Consider the following 26,575-nt stretch of genomic DNA (forward strand, 5'->3'; position numbering starts at 1 on the left):
AGTAGATAACTCATCAGTTGTTTGCATCAGAGCGACGATTTTTGAGATAGTTATTAAAACTGTTTAAAGGTTGTCAAACGTTGTTTCTCGTTGTACATCGTTTAATTCTAGAGTTAAATTGATAAATAACGTGTACGAATTTGTTTAAAGCATTTGTTTTGGTTACTCGACGGCTCCGTTCTCGTGTAGCCTACATATTGCGTTTTTTTTTTAATTTTCTTACCGAGCTAAAGGTTAGCATGCTTAAAATACGTAAGTCGTTTTGTTCAACAAATTTAAGTAGATAACTCCTCAGTTGTTTGCATCAGAGCGACAATTTTTGAGATAGTTATTAAAACTGTTTAAAGGTTGTCAAACGTTGTTTCTCGTTGTATATCCTTTAATTCTAGAGTTAAATTGATAAATAACGTGTACGAATTTGTTTAACGCATTTGTTTTGGTTACTCGACGTCTCCGTTCTCGTGTAGCCTACATATTGCGTTTTTTTAATTTGCTTACCGGGCTAAAGGTTAGCATGCTTAAAATACGTAAGTCGTTTTGTTCAACAAATTTAAGTAGATAACTCATCAGTTGTTTGCATCAGAGCGACAATTTTTGAGATAGTTATTAAAACTGTTTAAAGGTTGTCAAACGTTGTTTCTCGTTGTATATCCTTTAATTCTAGAGTTAAATTGATAAATAACGTGTACGAATTTGTTTAACGCATTTGTTTTGGTTACTCGACGTCTCCGTTCTCGTGTAGCCTACATATTGCGTTTTTTTTTTTAATTTGCTTACCGGGCTAAAGGTTAGCATGCTTAAAATACGTAAGTCGTTTTGTTCAACAAATTTAAGTAGATAACTCCTCAGTTGTTTGCATCAGAGCGACAATTTTTGAGATAGTTATTAAAACTGTTTAAAGGTTGTCAAACGTTGTTTCTCGTTGTATATCCTTTAATTCTAGAGTTAAATTGATAAATAACGTGTACGAATTTGTTTAACGCATTTGTTTTGGTTACTCGACGTCTCCGTACTCGTGTAGCCTACATATTGCGTTTTTTTTTTAATTTGCTTACCGGGCTAAAGGTTAGCATGCTTAAAATACGTAAGTCGTTTTGTTCAACAAATTTAAGTAGACAATTTTTGAGATAGTTATTAAAACTGTTTAAAGGTTGTCAGACGTTGTTTCTCGTTGTATATCCTTTAATTCTAGAGTTAAATTGATAAATAACGTGTACGAATTTGTTTAACGCATTTGTTTTGGTTACTCGACGTCTCCGTTCTCGTGTAGCCTACATATTGCGTTTTTTTTTTAATTTGCTTACCGGGCTAAAGGTTAGCATGCTTAAAATACGTAAGTCGTTTTGTTCAACAAATTTAAGTAGATAACTCCTCAGTTGTTTTCATCAGAGCGACAATTTTTGAGATAGTTATTAAAACACTTTAAAGGTTGTCAAACGTTGTTTCTCGTTGTATATCCTTTAATTCTAGAGTTAAATTGATAAATAACGTGTACGAATTTGTTTAACGCATTTGTTTTGGTTACTCGACGGCTCCGTTCTCGTGCAGCCTACATATTGCGTTTTTTTTTTTTAATTTGCTTACCGGGCTAAAGGTTAGCATGCTTAAAATACGTAAGTCGTTTTGTTCAACAAATTTAAGTAGATAACTCCTCAGTTGTTTGCATCAGAGCGACGATTTTTGAGATAGTTATTAAAACTGTTTAAAGGTTGTCAAACGTTGTTTCTCGTTGTATATCCTTTAATTCTAGAGTTAAATTGATAAATAACGTGTACGAATTTGTTTAACGCATTTGTTTTGGTTACTCGACGTCTCCGTTCTCGTGTAGCCTACATATTGCGTTTTTTTTTTTAATTTGCTTACCGGGCTAAAGGTTAGCATGCTTAAAATACGTAAGTCGTTTTGTTCAACAAATTTAAGTAGATAACTCATCAGTTGTTTGCATCAGAGCGACAATTTTTGAGATAGTTATTAAAACTGTTTAAAGGTTGTCAAACGTTGTTTCTCGTTGTATATCCTTTAATTCTAGAGTTAAATTGATAAATAACGTGTAAGAATTTGTTTAACGCATTTGTTTTGGTTACTCGACGGCTCAGTTCTCGTGTAGCCTACATATTGCTTTTTTTTTTTTTAATTTGCTTACCGGGCTAAAGGTTAGCATGCTTAAAATACGTAAGTCGTTTTGTTCAACAAATTTAAGTAGATAACTCATCAGTTGTTTGCATCAGAGCGACAATTTTTGAGATAGTTATTAAAACTGTTTAAAGGTTGTCAAACGTTGTTTCTCGTTGTATATCCTTTAATTCTAGAGTTAAATTGATAAATAACGTGTACGAATTTGTTTAACGCATTTGTTTTGGTTACTCGACGGCTCAGTTCTCGTGTAGCCTACATATTGCGTTTTTTTTTAATTTGCTTACCGGGCTAAAGGTTAGCATGCTTAAAATACGTAAGTCGTTTTGTTCAACAAATTTAAGTAGATAACTCATCAGTTGTTTGCATCAGAGCGACGATTTTTGAGATAGTTATTAAAACTGTTTAAAGGTTGTCAAACGTTGTTTCTCGTTGCACATCCTTTAATTCTAGAGTTAAATTGATAAATAACGTGTACGAATTTGTTTAAAGCATTTGTTTTGGTTACTCGACGGCTCCGTTCTCGTGTAGCCTACATATTGCGTTTTTCTTTTAATTTTCTTACCGGGCTAAAGGTTAGCATGCTTAAAATACGTAAGTCGTTTTGTTCAACAAATTTAAGTAGATAACTCCTCAGTTGTTTGCATCAGAGCGAAAATTTTTGAGATAGTTATTAAAACTGTTTAAAGGTTGTCAAACGTTGTTTCTCGTTGTATATCCTTTAATTCTAGAGTTAAATTGATAAATAACGTGTACGAATTTGTTTAACGCATTTGTTTTGGTTACTCGACGGCTCAGTTCTCGTGTAGCCTACATATTGCGTTTTTTTTTTTAATTTTCTTACCGGGCTAAAGGTTAGCATGCTTAAAATACGTAAGTCGTTTTGTTCAACAAATTTAAGTAGATAACTCCTCAGTTGTTTGCATCAGAGCGACAATTTTTGAGATAGTTATTAAAACTGTTTAAAGGTTGTCAAACGTTGTTTCTCGTTGTATATCCTTTAATTCTAGAGTTAAATTGATAAATAACGTGTACGAATTTGTTTAACGCATTTGTTTTGGTTACTCGACGGCTCCGTTCTCGTGTAGCCTACATATTGCGTTTTTTTTTTAATTTGCTTACCGGGCTAAAGGTTAGCATGCTTAAAATACGTAGGTCGTTTTGTTCAACAAATTTAAGTAGATAACTCCTCAGTTGTTTGCATCAGAGCGACGATTTTTGAGATAGTTATTAAAACTGTTTAAAGGTTGTCAAACGTTGTTTCTCGTTGTATATCATTTAATTCTAGAGTTAAATTGATAAATAACGTGTACGAAATTGTTTAACGCATTTGTTTTGGTTACTCGACGTCTCCGTTCTCGTGTAGGCTACATATTGCGTTTTTTTTTTAACTTGCTTACCGGGCTAAAGGTTAGCATGCTTAAAATACGTAAGTCGTTTTGTTCAACAAATTTAAGTAGATAACTCATCAGTTGTTTGCATCAGAGCGACAATTTTTGAGATAGTTATTAAAACTGTTTAAAGGTTGTCAAACGTTGTTTCTCGTTGTATATCCTTTAATTCTAGAGTTAAATTGATAAATAACGTGTACGAATTTGTTTAACGCATTTGTTTTGGTTACTCGACGGCTCAGTTCTCGTGTAGCCTACATATTGCGTTTTTTTTTTTAATTTGCTTACCGGGCTAAAGGTTAGCATGCTTAAAATACGTAAGTCGTTTTGTTCAACAAATTTAAGTAGATAACTCATCAGTTGTTTGCATCAGAGCGACAATTTTTGAGATAGTTATTAAAACTGTTTAAAGGTTGTCAAACGTGGTTTCTCGTTGTATATCCTTTAATTATAGAGTTAAATTGATAAATAACGTGTACGAATTTGTTTAACGCATTTGTTTTGGTTACTCGACGTCTCCGTTCTCGTGTAGCCTACATATTGCTTTTTTTTTTAATTTGCTTACCGGGCTAAAGGTTAGCATGCTTAAAATACGTAAGTCGTTTTGTTCAACAAATTTAAGTAGATAACTCATCAGTTGTTTGCATCAGAGTGACAATTTTTGAGATAGTTATTAAAACTGTGTTAAGGTTTTCAAACGTTGTTTCTCGTTGTATATCCTTTAATTCTAGAGTTAAATTGATAAATAACGTGTACGAATTTGTTTAACGCATTTGTTTTGGTTACTCGACGGCTCAGTTCTCGTGTAGCCTACATATTGCGTTTTTTTTTTAATTTGCTTACCGGGCTAAAGGTTAGCATGCTTAAAATACGTAAGTCGTTTTGTTCAACAAATTTAAGTAGATAACTCATCAGTTGTTTGCATCAGAGCGACAATTTTTGAGATAGTTATTAAAACTGTTTAAAGGTTGTCAAACGTTGTTTATCGTTGTATATCCTTTAATTCTAGAGTTAAATTGATAAATGACGTGTACGAATTTGTTTAACGCATTTGTTTTGGTTACTCGACGGCTCAGTTCTCGTGCAGCCTACATATTGCTTTTTTTTTTTTTAATTTGCTTACCGGGCTAAAGGTTAGCATGCTTAAAATACGTAAGTCGTTTTGTTCAACAAATTTAAGTAGATAACTCATCAGTTGTTTGCATCAGAGCGACAATTTTTGAGATAGTTATTAAAACTGTTTAAAGGTTGTCAAACGTTGTTTCTCGTTGTATATCCTTTAATTCTAGAGTTAAATTGATAAATAACGTGTACGAATTTGTTTAACGCATTTGTTTTGGTTACTCGACGGCTCAGTTCTCGTGTAGCCTACATATTGCGTTTTTTTTTAATTTGCTTACCGGGCTAAAGGTTAGCATGCTTAAAATACGTAAGTCGTTTTGTTCAACAAATTTAAGTAGATAACTCATCAGTTGTTTGCATCAGAGCGACGATTTTTGAGATAGTTATTAAAACTGTTTAAAGGTTGTCAAACGTTGTTTCTCGTTGTACATCCTTTAATTCTAGAGTTAAATTGATAAATAACGTGTACGAATTTGTTTAAAGCATTTGTTTTGGTTACTCGACGGCTCCGTTCTCGTGTAGCCTACATATTGCGTTTTTTTTTTAATTTTCTTACCGGGCTAAAGGTTAGCATGCTTAAAATACGTAAGTCGTTTTGTTCAACAAATTTAAGTAGATAACTCCTCAGTTGTTTGCATCAGAGCGACAATTTTTGAGATAGTTATTAAAACTGTTTAAAGGTTGTCAAACGTTGTTTCTCGTTGTATATCCTTTAATTCTAGAGTTAAATTGATAAATAACGTGTACGAATTTGTTTAACGCATTTGTTTTGGTTACTCGACGTCTCCGTTCTCGTGTAGCCTACATATTGCGTTTTTTTAATTTGCTTACCGGGCTAAAGGTTAGCATGCTTAAAATACGTAAGTCGTTTTGTTCAACAAATTTAAGTAGATAACTCATCAGTTGTTTGCATCAGAGCGACAATTTTTGAGATAGTTATTAAAACTGTTTAAAGGTTGTCAAACGTTGTTTCTCGTTGTATATCCTTTAATTCTAGAGTTAAATTGATAAATAACGTGTACGAATTTGTTTAACGCATTTGTTTTGGTTACTCGATGTCTCCGTTCTCGTGTAGCCTACATATTGCGTTTTTTTTTTTAATTTGCTTACCGGGCTAAAGGTTAGCATGCTTAAAATACGTAAGTCGTTTTGTTCAACAAATTTAAGTAGATAACTCCTCAGTTGTTTGCATCAGAGCGACAATTTTTGAGATAGTTATTAAAACTGTTTAAAGGTTGTCAAACGTTGTTTCTCGTTGTATATCCTTTAATTCTAGAGTTAAATTGATAAATAACGTGTACGAATTTGTTTAACGCATTTGTTTTGGTTACTCGACGTCTCCGTACTCGTGTAGCCTACATATTGCGTTTTTTTTTTAATTTGCTTACCGGGCTAAAGGTTAGCATGCTTAAAATACGTAAGTCGTTTTGTTCAACAAATTTAAGTAGATAACTCATCAGTTGTTTGCATCAGAGCGACAATTTTTGAGATAGTTATTAAAACTGTTTAAAGGTTGTCAGACGTTGTTTCTCGTTGTATATCCTTTAATTCTAGAGTTAAATTGATAAATAACGTGTACGAATTTGTTTAACGCATTTGTTTTGGTTACTCGACATCTCCGTTCTCGTGTAGCCTACATATTGCGTTTTTTTAATTTGCTTACCGGGCTAAAGGTTAGCATGCTTAAAATACGTAAGTCGTTTTGTTCAACAAATTTAAGTAGATAACTCCTCAGTTGTTTTCATCAGAGCGACAATTTTTGAGATAGTTATTAAAACTCTTTAAAGGTTGTCAAACGTTGTTTCTCGTTGTATATCCTTTAATTCTAGAGTTAAATTGATAAATAACGTGTACGAATTTGTTTAACGCATTTGTTTTGGTTACTCGACGGCTCCGTTCTCGTGCAGCCTACATATTGCTTTTTTTTTTTTTAATTTGCTTACCGGGCTAAAGGTTAGCATGCTTAAAATACGTAAGTCGTTTTGTTCAACAAATTTAAGTAGATAACTCATCAGTTGTTTGCATCAGAGCGACAATTTTTGAGATAGTTATTAAAACTGTTTAAAGGTTGTCAAACGTTGTTTCTCGTTGTATATCCTTTAATTCTAGAGTTAAATTGATAAATAACGTGTACGAATTTGTTTAACGCATTTGTTTTGGTTACTCGACGGCTCAGTTCTCGTGTAGCCTACATATTGCGTTTTTTTTTAATTTGCTTACCGGGCTAAAGGTTAGCATGCTTAAAATACGTAAGTCGTTTTGTTCAACAAATTTAAGTAGATAACTCATCAGTTGTTTGCATCAGAGTGACAATTTTTGAGATAGTTATTAAAACTGTTTAAAGGTTGTCAAACGTTGTTTCTCGTTGTATATCCTTTAATTCTAGAGTTAAATTGATAAATAACGTGTACGAATTTGTTTAACGCATTTGTTTTGGTTACTCGACGGCTCAGTTCTCGTGTAGCCTACATATTGCGTTTTTTTTTTAATTTGCTTACCGGGCTAAAGGTTAGCATGCTTAAAATACGTAAGTCGTTTTGTTCAACAAATTTAAGTAGATAACTCATCAGTTGTTTGCATCAGAGCGACAATTTTTGAGATAGTTATTAAAACTGTTTAAAGGTTGTCAAACGTTGTTTATCGTTGTATATCCTTTAATTCTAGAGTTAAATTGATAAATGACGTGTACGAATTTGTTTAACGCATTTGTTTTGGTTACTCGACGGCTCAGTTCTCGTGCAGCCTACATATTGCTTTTTTTTTTTTTAATTTGCTTACCGGGCTAAAGGTTAGCATGCTTAAAATACGTAAGTCGTTTTGTTCAACAAATTTAAGTAGATAACTCATCAGTTGTTTGCATCAGAGCGACAATTTTTGAGATAATTATTAAAACTGTTTAAAGGTTGTCAAACGTTGTTTCTCATTGTATATCCTTTAATTCTAGAGTTAAATTGATAAATAACGTGTATGAATTTGTTTAACGCATTTGTTTTGGTTACTCGACGTCTCCGTTCTCGTGTAGCCTACATATTGCGTTTTTTTTTTTAATTTGCTTACCGGGCTAAAGGTTAGCATGCTTAAAATACGTAAGTCGTTTTGTTCAACAAATTTAAGTAGATAACTCATCAGTTGTTTGCATCAGAGCGACGATTTTTGAGATAGTTATTAAAACTGTTTAAAGGTTGTCAAACGTTGTTTCTCGTTGTATATCCTTTAATTCTAGAGTTAAATTGATAAATAACGTGTACGAATTTGTTTAACGCATTTGTTTTGGTTACTCGGTCTCCGTTCTCGTGTAGCCTACATATTGCGTTTTTTTTTTAATTTGCTTACCGGGCTAAAGGTTAGCATGCTTAAAATACGTAAGTCGTTTTGTTCAACAAATTTAAGTAGATAACTCCTCAGTTGTTTGCATCAGAGCGACAATTTTTGAGATAGTTATTAAAACTGTTTAAAGGTTGTCAAACGTTGTTTCTCGTTGTATATCCTTTAATTCTAGAGTTAAATTGATAAATAACGTGTACGAATTTGTTTAACGCATTTGTTTTGGTTACTCGACGTCTCCGTACTCGTGTAGCCTACATATTGCGTTTTTTTTTTAATTTGCTTACCGGGCTAAAGGTTAGCATGCTTAAAATACGTAAGTCGTTTTGTTCAACAAATTTAAGTAGATAACTCATCAGTTGTTTGCATCCGAGCGACAATTTTTGAGATAGTTATTAAAACTGTTTAAAGGTTGTCAGACGTTGTTTCTCGTTGTATATCCTTTAATTCTAGAGTTAAATTGATAAATAACGTGTACGAATTTGTTTAACGCATTTGTTTTGGTTACTCGACGTCTCCGTTCTCGTGTAGCCTACATATTGCGTTTTTTTTTTAATTTGCTTACCGGGCTAAAGGTTAACATGCTTAAAATACGTAAGTCGTTTTGTTCAACAAATTTAAGTAGATAACTCATCAGTTGTTTGCATCAGAGCGACAATTTTTGAGATAGTTATTAAAACTGTTTAAAGGTTGTCAAACGTTGTTTCTCGTTGTATATCCTTTAATTCTAGAGTTAAATTGATAAATAACGTGTAAGAATTTGTTTAACGCATTTGTTTTGGTTACTCGACGGCTCCGTTCTCGTGTAGCCTACATATTGCGTTTTTTTTTTAATTTGCTTACCGGGCTAAAGGTTAGCATGCTTAAAATACGTAAGTCGTTTTGTTCAACAAATTTAAGTAGATAACTCATCAGTTGTTTGCATCAGAGCGACAATTTTTGAGATAGTTATTAAAACGGTTTAAAGGTTGTCAAACGTTGTTTCTCGTTGTATATCCTTTAATTCTAGAGTTAAATTGATAAATAACGTGTACGAATTTGTTTAACGCATTTGTTTTGGTTACTCGACGTCTCCGTTCTCGTGTAGCCTACATATTGCGTTTTTTTTTTAATTTGCTTACCGGGCTAAAGGTTAGCATGCTTAAAATACGTAAGTCGTTTTGTTCAACAAATTTAAGTAGATAACTCCTCAGTTGTTTGCATCAGAGCGACAATTTTTGAGATAGTTATTAAAACTGTTTAAAGGTTGTCAAACGTTGTTTCTCGTTGTATATCCTTTAATTCTAGAGTTAAATTGATAAATAACGTGTACGAATTTGTTTAAATCATTTGTTTTGGTTACTCGACGGCTCCGTTCTCGTGTAGCCTACATATTGCGTTTTTTTTTTTTAATTTGCTTACCGGGCTAAAGGTTAGCATGCTTAAAATACGTAAGTCGTTTTGTTCAACAAATTTAAGTAGATAACTCCTCAGTTGTTTGCATCAGAGCGACGATTTTTGAGATAGTTATTAAAACTGTTTAAAGGTTGTCAAACGTTATTTCTCGTTGTATATCCTTTAACTCTAGAGTTAAATTGATAAATAACGTGTACGAATTTGTTTAATGCATTTGTTTTGGTTACTCGACGTCTCCGTTCTCGTGTAGCCTACATATTGCGTTTTTTTTTTTAATTTGCTTACCGGGCTAAAGGTTAGCATGCTTAAAATACGTAAGTCGTTTTGTTCAACAAATTTAAGTAGATAACTCCTCAGTTGTTTGCATCAGAGCGACAATTTTTGAGATAGTTATTAAAACTTTTTAAAGGTTGTCAAACGTTGTTTCTCGTTGTATATCCTTTAATTCTAGAGTTAAATTGATAAATAACGTGTACGAATTTGTTTAACGCATTTGTTTTGGTTACTCGACGTCTCCGTACTCGTGTAGCCTACATATTGCGTTTTTTTTTTAATTTGCTTACCGGGCTAAAGGTTAGCATGCTTAAAATACGTAAGTCGTTTTGTTCAACAAATTTAAGTAGATAACTCATCAGTTGTTTGCATCAGAGCGACAATTTTTGAGATAGTTATTAAAACTGTTTAAAGGTTGTCAAACGTTGTTTCTCGTTGTATATCCTTTAATTCTAGAGTTAAATTGATAAATAACGTGTACGAATTTGTTTAACGCATTTGTTTTGGTTACTCGACGTCTCCGTTCTCGTGTAGCCTACATATTGCGTTTTTTTTTTTAATTTGCTTACCGGGCTAAAGGTTAGCATGCTTAAAATACGTAAGTCGTTTTGTTCAACAAATTTAAGTAGATAACTCCTCAGTTGTTTGCATCAGAGCGACAATTTTTGAGATAGTTATTAAAACTGTTTAAAGGTTGTCAAACGTTGTTTCTCGTTGTATATCCTTTAATTCTAGAGTTAAATTGATAAATAACGTGTACGAATTTGTTTAACGCATTTGTTTTGGTTACTCGACGTCTCCGTACTCGTGTAGCCTACATATTGCGTTTTTTTTTTTAATTTGCTTACCGGGCTAAAGGTTAGCATGCTTAAAATACGTAAGTCGTTTTGTTCAACAAATTTAAGTAGATAACTCATCAGTTGTTTGCATCAGAGCGACAATTTTTGAGATAGTTATTAAAACTGTTTAAAGGTTGTCAGACGTTGTTTCTCGTTGTATATCCTTTAATTCTAGAGTTAAATTGATAAATAACGTGTACGAATTTGTTTAACGCATTTGTTTTGGTTACTCGACGTCTCCGTTCTCGTGTAGCCTACATATTGCGTTTTTTTTTTAATTTGCTTACCGGGCTAAAGGTTAACATGCTTAAAATACGTAAGTCGTTTTGTTCAACAAATTTAAGTAGATAACTCATCAGTTGTTTGCATCAGAGCGACAATTTTTGAGATAGTTATTAAAACTGTTTAAAGGTTGTCAAACGTTGTTTCTCGTTGTATATCCTTTAATTCTAGAGTTAAATTGATAAATAACGTGTAAGAATTTGTTTAACGCATTTGTTTTGGTTACTCGACGGCTCCGTTCTCGTGTAGCCTACATATTGCGTTTTTTTTTTAATTTGCTTACCGGGCTAAAGGTTAGCATGCTTAAAATACGTAAGTCGTTTTGTTCAACAAATTTAAGTAGATAACTCATCAGTTGTTTGCATCAGAGCGACAATTTTTGAGATAGTTATTAAAACGGTTTAAAGGTTGTCAAACGTTGTTTCTCGTTGTATATCCTTTAATTCTAGAGTTAAATTGATAAATAACGTGTACGAATTTGTTTAACGCATTTGTTTTGGTTACTCGACGTCTCCGTTCTCGTGTAGCCTACATATTGCGTTTTTTTTTTAATTTGCTTACCGGGCTAAAGGTTAGCATGCTTAAAATACGTAAGTCGTTTTGTTCAACAAATTTAAGTAGATAACTCCTCAGTTGTTTGCATCAGAGCGACAATTTTTGAGATAGTTATTAAAACTGTTTAAAGGTTGTCAAACGTTGTTTCTCGTTGTATATCCTTTAATTCTAGAGTTAAATTGATAAATAACGTGTACGAATTTGTTTAAATCATTTGTTTTGGTTACTCGACGGCTCCGTTCTCGTGTAGCCTACATATTGCGTTTTTTTTTTTTAATTTGCTTACCGGGCTAAAGGTTAGCATGCTTAAAATACGTAAGTCGTTTTGTTCAACAAATTTAAGTAGATAACTCCTCAGTTGTTTGCATCAGAGCGACGATTTTTGAGATAGTTATTAAAACTGTTTAAAGGTTGTCAAACGTTGTTTCTCGTTGTATATCCTTTAACTCTAGAGTTAAATTGATAAATAACGTGTACGAATTTGTTTAACGCATTTGTTTTGGTTACTCGACGTCTCCGTTCTCGTGTAGCCTACATATTGCGTTTTTTTTTTAATTTGCTTACCGGGCTAAAGGTTAGCATGCTTAAAATACGTAAGTCGTTTTGTTCAACAAATTTAAGTAGATAACTCATCAGTTGTTTGCATCAGAGCGACAATTTTTGAGATAGTTATTAAAACTGTTTAAAGGTTGTCGAACGTTGTTTCTCGTTGTATATCCTTTAATTCTAGAGTTAAATTGATAAATAACGTGTACGAATTTGTAACGCATTTGTTTAGGTTACTCGACGGCTCAGTTCTCGTGTAGCCTACATATTGCGTTTTTTTTTTAATTTGCTTACCGGGCTAAAGGTTAGCATGCTTAAAATACGTAAGTCGTTTTGTTCAACAAATTTAAGTAGATAACTCATCAGTTGTTTGCATCAGAGCGACAATTTTTGAGATAGTTATTAAAACTGTTTAAAGGTTGTCAAACGTTGTTTCTCGTTGTATATCCTTTAATTCTAGAGTTAAATTGATAAATAACGTGTACGAATTTGTTTAACGCATTTGTTTTGGTTACTCGACGGCTCAGTTCTCGTGTAGCCTACATATTGCGTTTTTTTTTTAATTTGCTTACCGGGCTAAAGGTTAGCATGCTTAAAATACGTAAGTCGTTTTGTTCAACAAATTTAAGTAGATAACTCATCAGTTGTTTGCATCAGAGCGACAATTTTTGAGATAGTTATTAAAACTGTTTAAAGGTTGTCAAACGTTGTTTCTCGTTGTATATCCTTTAATTCTAGAGTTAAATTGATAAATAACGTGTACGAATTTGTTTAACGCATTTGTTTTGGTTACTCGACGGCTCAGTTCTCGTGTAGCCTACATATTGCGTTTTTTTTTTAATTTGCTTACCGGGCTAAAGGTTAGCATGCTTAAAATACGTAAGTCGTTTTGTTCAACAAATTTAAGTAGATAACTCATCAGTTGTTTGCATCAGAGCGACAATTTTTGAGATAGTTATTAAAACTGTTTAAAGGTTGTCAAACGTTGTTTCTCGTTGTATATCCTTTAATTCTAGAGTTAAATTGATAAATAACGTGTACGAATTTGTTTATACGCATTTGTTTTAGTTACTCGACGGCTCAGTTCTCGTGTAGCCTACATATTGCGTTTTTTTTTTAATTTGCTTACCGGGCTAAAGGTTAGCATGATTAAAATACGTAAGTCGTTTTGTTCAACAAATTTAAGTAGATAACTCATCAGTTGTTTGCATCAGAGCGACGATTTTTGAGATAGTTATTAAAACTGTTTAAAGGTTGTCAAACGTTGTTTCTCGTTGTATATCCTTTAATTCTAGAGTCAAATTGATAAATAACGTGTACGAATTTGTTTAACGCATTTGTTTTGGTTACTCGACGTCTCGGTTCTCGTGTAGCCTACATATTGCGTTTTTTTTAATTCGCTTACCGGGCTAAAGGTTAGCATGCTTAAAATACGTAAGTCGTTTTGTTCAACAAATTTAAGTAGATAACTCCTCAGTTGTTTGCATCAGAGCGACAATTTTTGAGATAGTTATTAAAACTGTTTAAAGGTTGTCAAACGTTGTTTCTCGTTGTATATCCTTTAATTCTAGAGTTAAGTTGATAAATAACGTGTACGAATTTGTTTAACGCATTTGTTTTGGTTACTCGACGTCTCCGTTCTCGTGTAGCCTACATATTGCGTTTTTTTTTTAATTTGCTTACCGGGCTAAAGGTTAGCATGCTTAAAATACGTAAGTCGTTTTGTTCAACAAATTTAAGTAGATAACTCATCAGTTGTTTGCATCAGAGCGACGATTTTTGAGATAGTTATTAAAACTGTTTAAAGGTTGTCAAACGTTGTTTCTCGTTGTATATCCTTTAATTCTAGAGTTAAATTGATAAATAACGTGTACGAATTTGTTTAACGCATTTGTTTTGGTTACTCGACGGCCCCGTTCTCGTGTAGCCTACATATTGCGTTTTTTTTTTTAATTTGCTTACCGGGCTAAAGGTTAGCATGCTTAAAATACGTAAGTCGTTTTGTTCAACAAATTTAAGTAGATAACTCCTCAGTTGTTTGCATCAGAGCGACAATTTTTGAGATAGTTATTAAAACTGTTTAAAGGTTGTCAAACGTTGTTTCTCGTTGTATATCCTTTAATTCTAGAGTTAAATTGATAAATAACGTGTACGAATTTGTTTAACGCATTTGTTTTGGTTACTCGACGTCTCCGTACTCGTGTAGCCTACATATTGCGTTTTTTTTTTAATTTGCTTACCGGGCTAAAGGTTAGCATGCTTAAAATACGTAAGTCGTTTTGTTCAACAAATTTAAGTAGATAACTCATCAGTTGTTTGCATCAGAGCGACAATTTTTGAGATAGTTATTAAAACTGTTTAAAGGTTGTCAAACGTTGTTTCTCGTTGTATATCCTTTAATTCTAGAGTTAAATTGATAAATAACGTGTACGAATTTGTTTAACGCATTTGTTTTGGTTACTCGACGTCTCCGTTCTCGTGTAGCCTACATATTGCGTTTTTTTTTTTTAATTTGCTTACCGGGCTAAAGGTTAGCATGCTTAAAATACGTAAGTCGTTTTGTTCAACAAATTTAAGTAGATAACTCCTCAGTTGTTTGCATCAGAGCGACAATTTTTGAGATAGTTATTAAAATTGTTTAAAGGTTGTCAAACGTTGTTTCTCGTTGTATATCCTTTAATTCTAGAGTTAAATTGATAAATAACGTGTACGAATTAGTTTAACGCATTTGTTTTGGTTACTCGACGTCTCCGTACTCGTGTAGCCTACATATTGCGTTTTTTTTTTTAATTTGCTTACCGGGCTAAAGGTTAGCATGCTTAAAATACGTAAGTCGTTTTGTTCAACAAATTTAAGTAGATAACTCATCAGTTGTTTGCATCAGAGCGACAATTTTTGAGATAGTTATTAAAACTGTTTAAAGGTTGTCAGACGTTGTTTCTCGTTGTATATCCTTTAATTCTAGAGTTAAATTGATAAATAACGTGTACGAATTTGTTTAACGCATTTGTTTTGGTTACTCGACGTCTCCGTTCTCGTGTAGCCTACATATTGCGTTTTTTTTTTAATTTGCTTACCGGGCTAAAGGTTAACATGCTTAAAATACGTAAGTCGTTTTGTTCAACAAATTTAAGTAGATAACTCATCAGTTGTTTGCATCAGAGCGACAATTTTTGAGATAGTTATTAAAACTGTTTAAAGGTTGTCAAACGTTGTTTCTCGTTGTATATCCTTTAATTCTAGAGTTAAATTGATAAATAACGTGTAAGAATTTGTTTAACGCATTTGTTTTGGTTACTCGACGGCTCCGTTCTCGTGTAGCCTACATATTGCGTTTTTTTTTTAATTTGCTTACCGGGCTAAAGGTTAGCATGCTTAAAATACGTAAGTCGTTTTGTTCAACAAATTTAAGTAGATAACTCATCAGTTGTTTGCATCAGAGCGACAATTTTTGAGATAGTTATTAAAACGGTTTAAAGGTTGTCAAACGTTGTTTCTCGTTGTATATCCTTTAATTCTAGAGTTAAATTGATAAATAACGTGTACGAATTTGTTTAACGCATTTGTTTTGGTTACTCGACGTCTCCGTTCTCGTGTAGCCTACATATTGCGTTTTTTTTTTAATTTGCTTACCGGGCTAAAGGTTAGCATGCTTAAAATACGTAAGTCGTTTTGTTCAACAAATTTAAGTAGATAACTCCTCAGTTGTTTGCATCAGAGCGACAATTTTTGAGATAGTTATTAAAACTGTTTAAAGGTTGTCAAACGTTGTTTCTCGTTGTATATCCTTTAATTCTAGAGTTAAATTGATAAATAACGTGTACGAATTTGTTTAAATCATTTGTTTTGGTTACTCGACGGCTCCGTTCTCGTGTAGCCTACATATTGCGTTTTTTTTTTTTAATTTGCTTACCGGGCTAAAGGTTAGCATGCTTAAAATACGTAAGTCGTTTTGTTCAACAAATTTAAGTAGATAACTCCTCAGTTGTTTACATCAGAGCGACGATTTTTGAGATAGTTATTAAAACTGTTTAAAGGTTGTCAAACGTTGTTTCTCGTTGTATATCCTTTAACTCTAGAGTTAAATTGATAAATAACGTGTACGAATTTGTTTAACGCATTTGTTTTGGTTACCCGACGTCTCCGTTCTCGTGTAGCCTACATATTGCGTTTTTTTTTTAATTTGCTTACCGGGCTAAAGGTTAGCATGCTTAAAATACGTAAGTCGTTTTGTTCAACAAATTTAAGTAGATAACTCATCAGTTGTTTGCATCAGAGCGACAATTTTTGAGATAGTTATTAAAACTGTTTAAAGGTTGTCGAACGTTGTTTCTCGTTGTATATCCTTTAATTCTAGAGTTAAATTGATAAATAACGTGTACGAATTTGTTTAACGCATTTGTTTAGGTTACTCGACGGCTCAGTTCTCGTGTAGCCTACATATTGCGTTTTTTTTTTAATTTGCTTACCGGGCTAAAGGTTAGCATGCTTAAAATACGTAAGTCGTTTTGTTCAACAAATTTAAGTAGATAACTCATCAGTTGTTTGCATCAGAGCGACAATTTTTGAGATAGTTATTAAAACTGTTTAAAGGTTGTCAAACGTTGTTTCTCGTTGTATATCCTTTAATTCTAGAGTTAAATTGATAAATAACGTGTACGAATTTGTTTAACGCATTTGTTTTGGTTACTCGACGGCTCAGTTCTCGTGTAGCCTACATATTGCGTTTTTTTTTTAATTTGCTTACCGGGCTAAAGGTTAGCATGCTTAAAATACGTAAGTCGTTTTGTTCAACAAATTTAAGTAGATAACTCATCAGTTGTTTGCATCAGAGCGACAATTTTTGAGATAGTTATTAAAACTGTTTAAAGGTTGTCAAACGTTGTTTCTCGTTGTATATCCTTTAATTCTAGAGTTAAATTGATAAATAACGTGTACGAATTTGTTTAACGCATTTGTTTTGGTTACTCGACGGCTCAGTTCTCGTGTAGCCTACATATTGCGTTTTTTTTTTAATTTGCTTACCGGGCTAAAGGTTAGCATGCTTAAAATACGTAAGTCGTTTTGTTCAACAAATTTAAGTAGATAACTCATCAGTTGTTTGCATCAGAGCGACAATTTTTGAGATAGTTATTAAAACTGTTTAAAGGTTGTCAAACGTTGTTTCTCGTTGTATATCCTTTAATTCTAGAGTTAAATTGATAAATAACGTGTACGAGTTTGTTTAACGCATTTGTTTTAGTTACTCGACGGCTCAGTTCTCGTGTAGCCTACATATTGCGTTTTTTTTTTAATTTGCTTACCGGGCTAAAGGTTAGCATGATTAAAATACGTAAGTCGTTTTGTTCAACAAATTTAAGTAGATAACTCATCAGTTGTTTGCATCAGAGCGACGATTTTTGAGATAGTTATTAAAACTGTTTAAAGGTTGTCAAACGTTGTTTCTCGTTGTATATCCTTTAATTCTAGAGTCAAATTGATAAATAACGTGTACGAATTTGTTTAACGCATTTGTTTTGGTTACTCGACGTCTCGGTTCTCGTGTAGCCTACATATTGCGTTTTTTTTAATTCGCTTACCGGGCTAAAGGTTAGCATGCTTAAAATACGTAAGTCGTTTTGTTCAACAAATTTAAGTAGATAACTCCTCAGTTGTTTGCATCAGAGCGACAATTTTTGAGATAGTTATTAAAACTGTTTAAAGGTTGTCAAACGTTGTTTCTCGTTGTATATCCTTTAATTCTAGAGTTAAGTTGATAAATAACGTGTACGAATTTGTTTAACGCATTTGTTTTGGTTACTCGACGTCTCCGTTCTCGTGTAGCCTACATATTGCGTTTTTTTTTTAATTTGCTTACCGGGCTAAAGGTTAGCATGCTTAAAATACGTAAGTCGTTTTGTTCAACAAATTTAAGTAGATAACTCATCAGTTGTTTGCATCAGAGCGACGATTTTTGAGATAGTTATTAAAACTGTTTAAAGGTTGTCAAACGTTGTTTCTCGTTGTATATCCTTTAATTCTAGAGTTAAATTGATAAATAACGTGTACGAATTTGTTTAACGCATTTGTTTTGGTTACTCGACGGCCCCGTTCTCGTGTAGCCTACATATTGCGTTTTTTTTTTTAATTTGCTTACCGGGCTAAAGGTTAGCATGCTTAAAATACGTAAGTCGTTTTGTTCAACAAATTTAAGTAGATAACTCCTCAGTTGTTTGCATCAGAGCGACAATTTTTGAGATAGTTATTAAAACTGTTTAAAGGTTGTCAAACGTTGTTTCTCGTTGTATATCCTTTAATTCTAGAGTTAAATTGATAAATAACGTGTACGAATTTGTTTAACGCATTTGTTTTGGTTACTCGACGTCTCCGTTCTCGTGTAGCCTACATATTGCGTTTTTTTTTTAATTTGCTTACCGGGCTAAAGGTTAGCATGCTTAAAATACGTAAGTCGTTTTGTTCAACAAATTTAAGTAGATAACTCATCAGTTGTTTGCATCAGAGCGACAATTTTTGAGATAGTTATTAAAACTGTTTAAAGGTTGTCAAACGTTGTTTCTCGTTGTATATCCTTTAATTCTAGAGTTAAATTGATAAATAACGTGTACGAATTTGTTTAACGCATTTGTTTTGGTTACTCGACGTCTCCGTTCTCGTGTAGCCTACATATTGCGTTTTTTTTTTAATTTGCTTACCGGGCTAAAGGTTAGCATGCTTAAAATACGTAAGTCGTTTTGTTCAACAAATTTAAGTAGATAACTCATCAGTTGTTTGCATCAGAGCGACAATTTTTGAGATAGTTATTAAAACTGTTTAAAGGTTGTCAAACGTTGTTTCTCTTTGTATATCCTTTAATTCTAGAGTTAAATTGATAAATAACGTGTACGAATTTGTTTAACGCATTTGTTTTGGTTACTCGACGTCTCCGTTCTCGTGTAGCCTACATATTGCGTTTTTTTTTAATTTGCTTACCGGGCTAAAGGTTAGCATGCTTAAAATACGTAAGTCGTTTTGTTCAACAAATTTAAGTAGATAACTCATCAGTTGTTTGCATCAGAGCGACAATTTTTGAGATAGTTATTAAAACTGTTTAAAGGTTGTCAAACGTTGTTTCTCTTTGTATATCCTTTAATTCTAGAGTTAAATTGATAAATAACGTGTACGAATTTGTTTAACGCATTTGTTTTGGTTACTCGACGTCTCCGTTCTCGTGTAGCCTACATATTGCGTTTTTTTTTTAATTTGCTTACCGGGCTAGAGGTTAGCATGCTTAAAATACGTAAGTCGTTTTGTTCAACAAATTTAAGTAGATAACTCCCAGTTGTTTGCATCAGAGCGACAATTTTTGAGATAGTTATTAAAACTGTTTAAAGGTTATCAAACGTTGTTTCTCGTTGTATATCCTTTAATTCTAGAGTTAAATTGATAAATAACGTGTACGAATTTGTTTAACGCATTTGTTTTGATTACTCGACGTCTCCGTTCTCATGTAGCCTACATATTGCGTTTTTTTTTTTTAATTTGCTTACCGGGCTAAAGGTTAGCATGCTTAAAATACGTAAGTCGTTTTGTTCAACAAATTTAAGTAGATAACTCCTCAGTTGTTTGCATCAGAGCGACAATTTTTGAGATAGTTATTAAAACTGTTTAAAGGTTGTCAAACGTTGTTTCTCGTAGTATATCCTTTAATTCTAGAGTTAAATTGATAAATAACGTGTACGAATTTGTTTAACGCATTTGTTTTGGTTACTCGACGTCTCCGTTCTCGTGTAGCCTACATATTGCGTTTTTTTTTTAATTTGCTTACCGGGCTAAAGGTTAGCATGCTTAAAATACGTAAGTCGTTTTGTTCAACAAATTTAAGTAGATAACTCCTCAGTTGTTTGCATCAGAGCGACAATTTTTGAGATAGTTATTAAAACTGTTTAAAGGTTGTCAAACGTTGTTTCTCGTTGTATATCCTTTAATTCTAGAGTTAAATTGATAAATAACGTGTACGAATTTGTTTAACGCATTTGTTTTGGTTACTCGACGTCTCCGTACTCGTGTAGCCTACATATTGCGATTTTTTTTAATTTGCTTACCGGGCTAAAGGTTAGCATGCTTAAAATACGTAAGTCGTTTTGTTCAACAAATTTAAGTAGATAACTCATCAGTTGTTTGCATCAGAGCGACAATTTTTGAGATAGTTATTAAAACTGTTTAAAGGTTGTCAAACGTTGTTTCTCGTTGTATATCCTTTAATTCTAGAGTTAAATTGATAAATAACGTGTACGAATTTGTTTAACGCATTTGTTTTGGTTACTCGACGTCTCCGTTCTCGTGTAGCCTACATATTGCGTTTTTTTTTTAATTTGCTTACCGGGCTAAAGGTTAGCATGCTTAAAATACGTAAGTCGTTTTGTTCAACAAATTTAAGTAGATAACTCCTCAGTTGTTTGCATCAGAGCGACAATTTTTGAGATAGTTATTAAAACTGTTTAAAGGTTGTCAAACGTTGTTTCTCGCTGTATATCCTTTAATTCTAGAGTTAAATTGATAAATAACGTGTACGAATTTGTTTAACGCATTTGTTTTGGTTACTCGACGGCTCCGTTCTCGTGTAGCCTACATATTGCGTTTTTTTTTTAATTTGCTTACCGGGCTAAAGGTTAGCATGCTTAAAATACGTAAGTCGTTTTGTTCAACAAATTTAAGTAGATAACTCCTCAGTTGTTTGCATCAGAGCGACGATTTTTGAGATAGTTATTAAAACTGTTTAAAAGTTGTCAAACGTTGTTTCTCGTTGTATATCCTTTAATTCTAGAGTTAAATTAATAAATAACGTGTACGAATTTGTTTAACGCATTTGTTTTGGTTACTCGACGTCTCCGCTCTCGTGTAGCCTACATATTGCGTTTTTTTTTTTAATTTGCTTACCGGGCTAAAGGTTAGCATGCTTAAAATACGTAAGTCGTTTTGTTCAACAAATTTAAGTAGATAACTCGTCAGTTGTTTGCATCAGAGCGACAATTTTTGAGATAGTTATTAAAACTGTTTAAAGGTTGTCAAACGTTGTTTCTCGTTGTATATCCTTTAATTCTAGAGTTAAATTGATAAATAACGTGTACGAATTTGTTTAACGCATTTGTTTTGGTTACTCGACGGCTCAGTTCTCGTGTAGCCTACATATTGCGTTTTTTTTTTTTAATTTGCTTACCGGGCTAAAGGTTAGCATGCTTAAAATACGTAAGTCGTTTTGTTCAACAAATTTAAGTAGATAACTCATCAGTTGTTTGCATCAGAGCGACAATTTTTGAGATAGTTATTAAAACTGTTTAAAGGTTGTCAAACGTTGTTTCTCGTTGTATATCCTTTAATTCTAGAGTTAAATTGATAAATAACGTGTACGAATTTGTTTAACGCATTTGTTTTGGTTACTCGACGGCTCAGTTCTCGTGTAGCCTACATATTGCGTTTTTTTTTTTTAATTTGCTTACCGGGCTAAAGGTTAGCATGCTTAAAATACGTAAGTCGTTTTGTTCAACAAATTTAAGTAGATAACTCATCAGTTGTTTGCATTAGAGCGACAATTTTTGAGATAGTTATTAAAACTGTTTAAAGGTTGTCAAACGTTGTTTCTCGTTGTATATCCTTTAATTCTAGAGTTAAATTGATAAATAACGTGTACGAATTTGTTTAACGCATTTGTTTTGGTTACTCGACGGCTCAGTTCTCGTGTAGCCTACATATTGCGTTTTTTTTTGAATTTGCTTACCGGGCTAAAGGTTAGCATGATTAAAATACGTAAGTCGTTTTGTTCAACAAATTTAAGTAGATAACTCATCAGTTGTTTGCATCATAGCGACGATTTTTGAGATAGTCATTAAAACTGTTTAAAGGTTGTCAAACGTTGTTTCTCGTTGTATATCCTTTAATTCTAGAGTTAAATTGATAAATAACGTGTACGAATTTGTTTAACGCATTTGTTTTGGTTACTCGACGTCTCCGTTCTCGTGTAGCCAACATATTGCGTTTTTTTTTAATTTGCTTACCGGGCTAAAGGTTAGCATGCTTAAAATACGTAAGTCGTTTTGTTCAACAAATTTAAGTAGATAACTCCTCAGTTGTTTGCATCAGAGCGACAATTTTTGAGATAGTTATTAAAACTTTTTAAAGGTTGTCAAACGTTGTTTCTCGTTGTATATCCTTTGATTCTAGAGTTAAATTGATAAATAATGTGTACGAATTTGTTTAACGCATTTGTTTTGGTTACTCGACGTCTCCGTTCTCGTGTAGCCTACATATTGCGTTTTTTTTTTAATTTGCTTACCGGGCTAAAGGTTAGCATGCTTAAAATACGTAAGTCGTTTTGTTCAACAAATTTAAGTAGATAACTCATCAGTTGTTTGCATCAGAGCGACAATTTTTGAGATAGTTATTAAAACTGTTTAAAGGTTGTCAAACGTTGTTTCTCGTTGTATATCCTTTAATTCTAGAGTTAAATTGATAAATAACGTGTACGAATTTGTTTAACGCATTTGTTTTGGTTACTCGACGTCTCCGTTCTCGTGTAGCCTACATATTGCGTTTTTTTTTTAATTTGCTTACCGGGCTAAAGGTTAGCATGCTTAAAATACGTAAGTCGTTTTGTTCAACAAATTTAAGTAGATAACTCCTCAGTTGTTTGCATCAGAGCGACAATTTTTGAGATAGTTATTAAAACTGTTTAAAGGTTGTCAAACGTTGTTTCTCGTTGTATATCCTTTAATTCTAGAGTTAAATTGATAAATAACGTGTACGAATTTGTTTAACGCATTTGTTTTGGTTACTCGACGTCTCCGTTCTCGTGTAGCCTACATATTGCGTTTTTTTTTTTAATTTGCTTACCGGGCTAAAGGTTAGCATGCTTAAAATACGTAAGTCGTTTTGTTCAACAAATTTAAGTAGATAACTCATCAGTTGTTTGCATCAGAGCGACAATTTTTGAGATAGTTATTAAAACTGTTTAAAGGTTGTCAAACGTTGTTTCTCGTTGTATATCCTTTAATTCTAGAGTTAAATTGATAAATAACGTGTACGAATTTGTTTAACGCATTTGTTTTGGTTACTCGACGGCTCAGTTCTCGTGTAGCCTACATATTGCGTTTTTTTTTTAATTTGCTTACCGGGCTAAAGGTTAGCATGCTTAAAATACGTAAGTCGTTTTGTTCAACAAATTTAAGTAGATAACTCATCAGTTGTTTGCATCAGAGCGACAATTTTTGAGATAGTTATTAAAACTGTTTAAAGGTTGTCAAACGTTGTTTCTCGTTGTATATCCTTTAATTCTAGAGTTAAATTGATAAATAACGTGTACGAATTTGTTTAACGCATTTGTTTTGGTTACTCGACGTCTCCGTTCTCGTGTAGCCTACATATTGCGTTTTTTTTTTAATTTGCTTACCGGGCTAAAGGTTAGCACGCTTAAAATACGCAAGTCGTTTTGTTCAACAAATTTAAGTAGATAACTCATCAGGTGTTTGCATCAGAGCGACAATTTTTGAGATAGTTATTAAAACTGTTTAAAGGTTGTCAAACGTTGTTTCTCGTTGTATATCCTTTAATTCTAGAGTTAAATTGATAAATAACGTGTACGAATTTGTTTAACGCATTTGTTTTGGTTACTCGACGGCTCCGTTCTCGTGTAGCCTACATATTGCGTTTTTTTTTTAATTTGCTTACCGGGCTAAAAGTTAGCATGCTTAAAATACGTAAGTCGTTTTGTTCAACAAATTTAAGTAGATAACTCCTCAGTTGTTTGCATCAGAGCGACGATTTTTGAGATAGTTATTAAAACTGTTTAAAGGTTGTCAAACGTTGTTTCTCGTTGTATATCCTTTAATTCTAGAGTTAAATTGATAAATAACGTGTACGAATTTGTTTAACGCATTTGTTTTGGTTACTCGACGGCTCCGTTCTCGTGTAGCCTACATATTGCGTTTTTTTTTTAATTTGCTTACCGGGCTAAATGTTAGCATGCTTAAAATACGAAAGTCGTTTTGTTCAACAAATTTAAGTAGATAACTCATCAGTTGTTTGCATCAGAGCGACAATTTTTGAGATAGTTATTAAAACTGTTTAAAGGTTGTCAAACGTTGTTTCTCGTTGTATATCCTTTAATTCTAGAGTTAAATTGATAAATAACGTGTACGAATTTGTTTAACGCATTTGTTTTGGTTACTCGACGGCTCCGTTCTCGTGTAGCCTACATATTGCGTTTTTTTTTTAATTTGCTTACCGGGCTAAAGGTTAGCATGCTTAAAATACGAAAGTCGTTTTGTTCAACAAATTTAAGTAGATAACTCATCAGTTGTTTGCATCAGAGCGACAATTTTTGAGATAGTTATTAAAACTGTTTAAAGGTTGTCAAACGTTGTTTCTCGTTGTATATCCTTTAATTCTAGAGTCAAATTGATAAATAACGTGTACGAATTTGTTTAACGCATTTGTGTTGGTTACTCGACGTCTCCGTTCTCGTGTAGCCTACATATTGCGTTTTTTTTTTAATTTGCTTACCGGGCTAAAGGTTAGCATGCTTAAAATACGTAAGTCGTTTTGTTCAACAAATTTAAGTAGATAACTCCTCAGTTGTTTGCATCAGAGCGACAATTTTTGAGATAGTTATTAAAACTGTTTAAAGGTTGTTAAACGTTGTTTCTCGTAGTATATCCTTTAATTCTAGAGTTAAATTGATAAATAACGTGTACGAATTTGTTTAACGCATTTGTTTTGGTTACTCGACGGCTCCGTTCTCGTGTAGCCTACATATTGCGTTTTTTTTTTAATTTGCTTACCGGGCTAAAGGTTAGCATGCTTAAAATACGTAAGTCGTTTTGTTCAACAAATTTAAGTAGATAACTCCTCAGTTGTTTGCATCAGAGCGACGATTTTTGAGATAGTTATTAAAACTGTTTAAAGGTTGTCAAACGTTGTTTCTCGTTGTATATCCTTTAATTCTAGAGTTAAATTGATAAATAACGTGTACGAATTTGTTTAACGCATTTGTTTTGGTTACTCGACGTCTCCGTTCTCGTGTAGCCTACATATTGCGTTTTTTTTTTAATTTGCTTACCGGGCTAAAGGTTAGCATGCTTAAAATACGTAAGTCGTTTTGTTCAACAAATTTAAGTAGATAACTCATCAGTTGTTTGCACCAGAGCGACAATTTTTGAGATAGTTTTTAAAACTGTTTAAAGGTTTCAAACGTTGTTTCTCGTTGTATATCCTTTAATTCTAGAGTTAAATTGATAAATAACGTGTAAGAATTTGTTTAACGCATTTGTTTTGGTTACTCGACGGCTCAGTTCTCGTGTAGCCTACATATTGCGTTTTTTTTTTAATTTGCTTACCGGGCTAAAGGTTAGCATGCTTAAAATACGTAAGTCGTTTTGTTCAACAAATTTAAGTAGATAACTCATCAGTTGTTTGCATCAGAGCGACAATTTTTGAGATAGTTATTAAAACGGTTTAAAGGTTGTCAAACATTGTTTCTCGTTGTATATCCTTTAATTCTAGAGTTAAATTGATAAATAACGTGTACGAATTTGTTTAACGCATTTGTTTTGGTTACTCGACGTCTCTGTTCTCGTGTAGCCTACATATTGCGTTTTTTTTTTAATTTGCTTACCGGGCTAAAGGTTAGCATGCTTAAAATACGTAAGTCGTTTTGTTCAACAAATTTAAGTAGATAACTCCTCAGTTGTTTGCATCAGAGCGACAATTTTTGAGATAGTTATTAAAACTGTTTAAAGGTTGTCAAACGTTGTTTCTCGTTGTATATCCTTTAATTCTAGAGTTAAATTGATAAATAACGTGTACGAATTTGTTTAACGCATTTGTTTTGGTTACTCGACGTCTCCGTACTCGTGTAGCCTACATATTGCGATTTTTTTTAATTTGCTTACCGGGCTAAAGGTTAGCATGCTTAAAATACGTAAGTCGTTTTGTTCAACAAATTTAAGTAGATAACTCATCAATTGTTTGCATCAGAGCGACAATTTTTGAGATAGTTATTAAAACTGTTTAAAGGTTGTCAAACGTTGTTTCTCGTTGTATATCCTTTAATTCTAGAGTTAAATTGATAAATAACGTGTACGAATTTGTTTAACGCATTTGTTTTGGTTACTCGACGGCTCAGTTCTCGTGTAGCCTACATATTGCGTTTTTTTTTTTTAATTTGCTTACCGGGCTAAAGGTTAGCATGCTTAAAATACGTAAGTCGTTTTGTTCAACAAATTTAAGTAGATAACTCATCAGTTGTTTGCATTAGAGCGACAATTTTTGAGATAGTTATTAAAACTGTTTAAAGGTTGTCAAAAGTTGTTTCTCGTTGTATATCCTTTAATTCTAGAGTTAAATTGATAAATAACGTGTACGAATTTGTTTAACTCATTTGTTTTGGTTACTCGACGGCTCAGTTCTCGTGTAGCCTACATATTGCGTTTTTTTTTTAATTTGCTTACCGGGCTAAAGGTTAGCATGATTAAAATACGTAAGTCGTTTTGTTCAACAAATTTAAGTAGATAACTCATCAGTTGTTTGCATCATAGCGACGATTTTTGAGATAGTCATTAAAACTGTTTAAAGGTTGTCAAACGTTGTTTCTCGTTGTATATCCTTTAATTCTAGAGTCAAATTGATAAATAACGTGTACAAATTTGTTTAACGCATTTGTTTTGGTTAATCGACGTCTCGGTT

Source organism: Eurosta solidaginis, chromosome 5, assembly GCF_040869045.1.
Source record: "Eurosta solidaginis isolate ZX-2024a chromosome 5, ASM4086904v1, whole genome shotgun sequence".
Taxonomy (NCBI): Eukaryota; Metazoa; Arthropoda; class Insecta; order Diptera; family Tephritidae; genus Eurosta; species Eurosta solidaginis.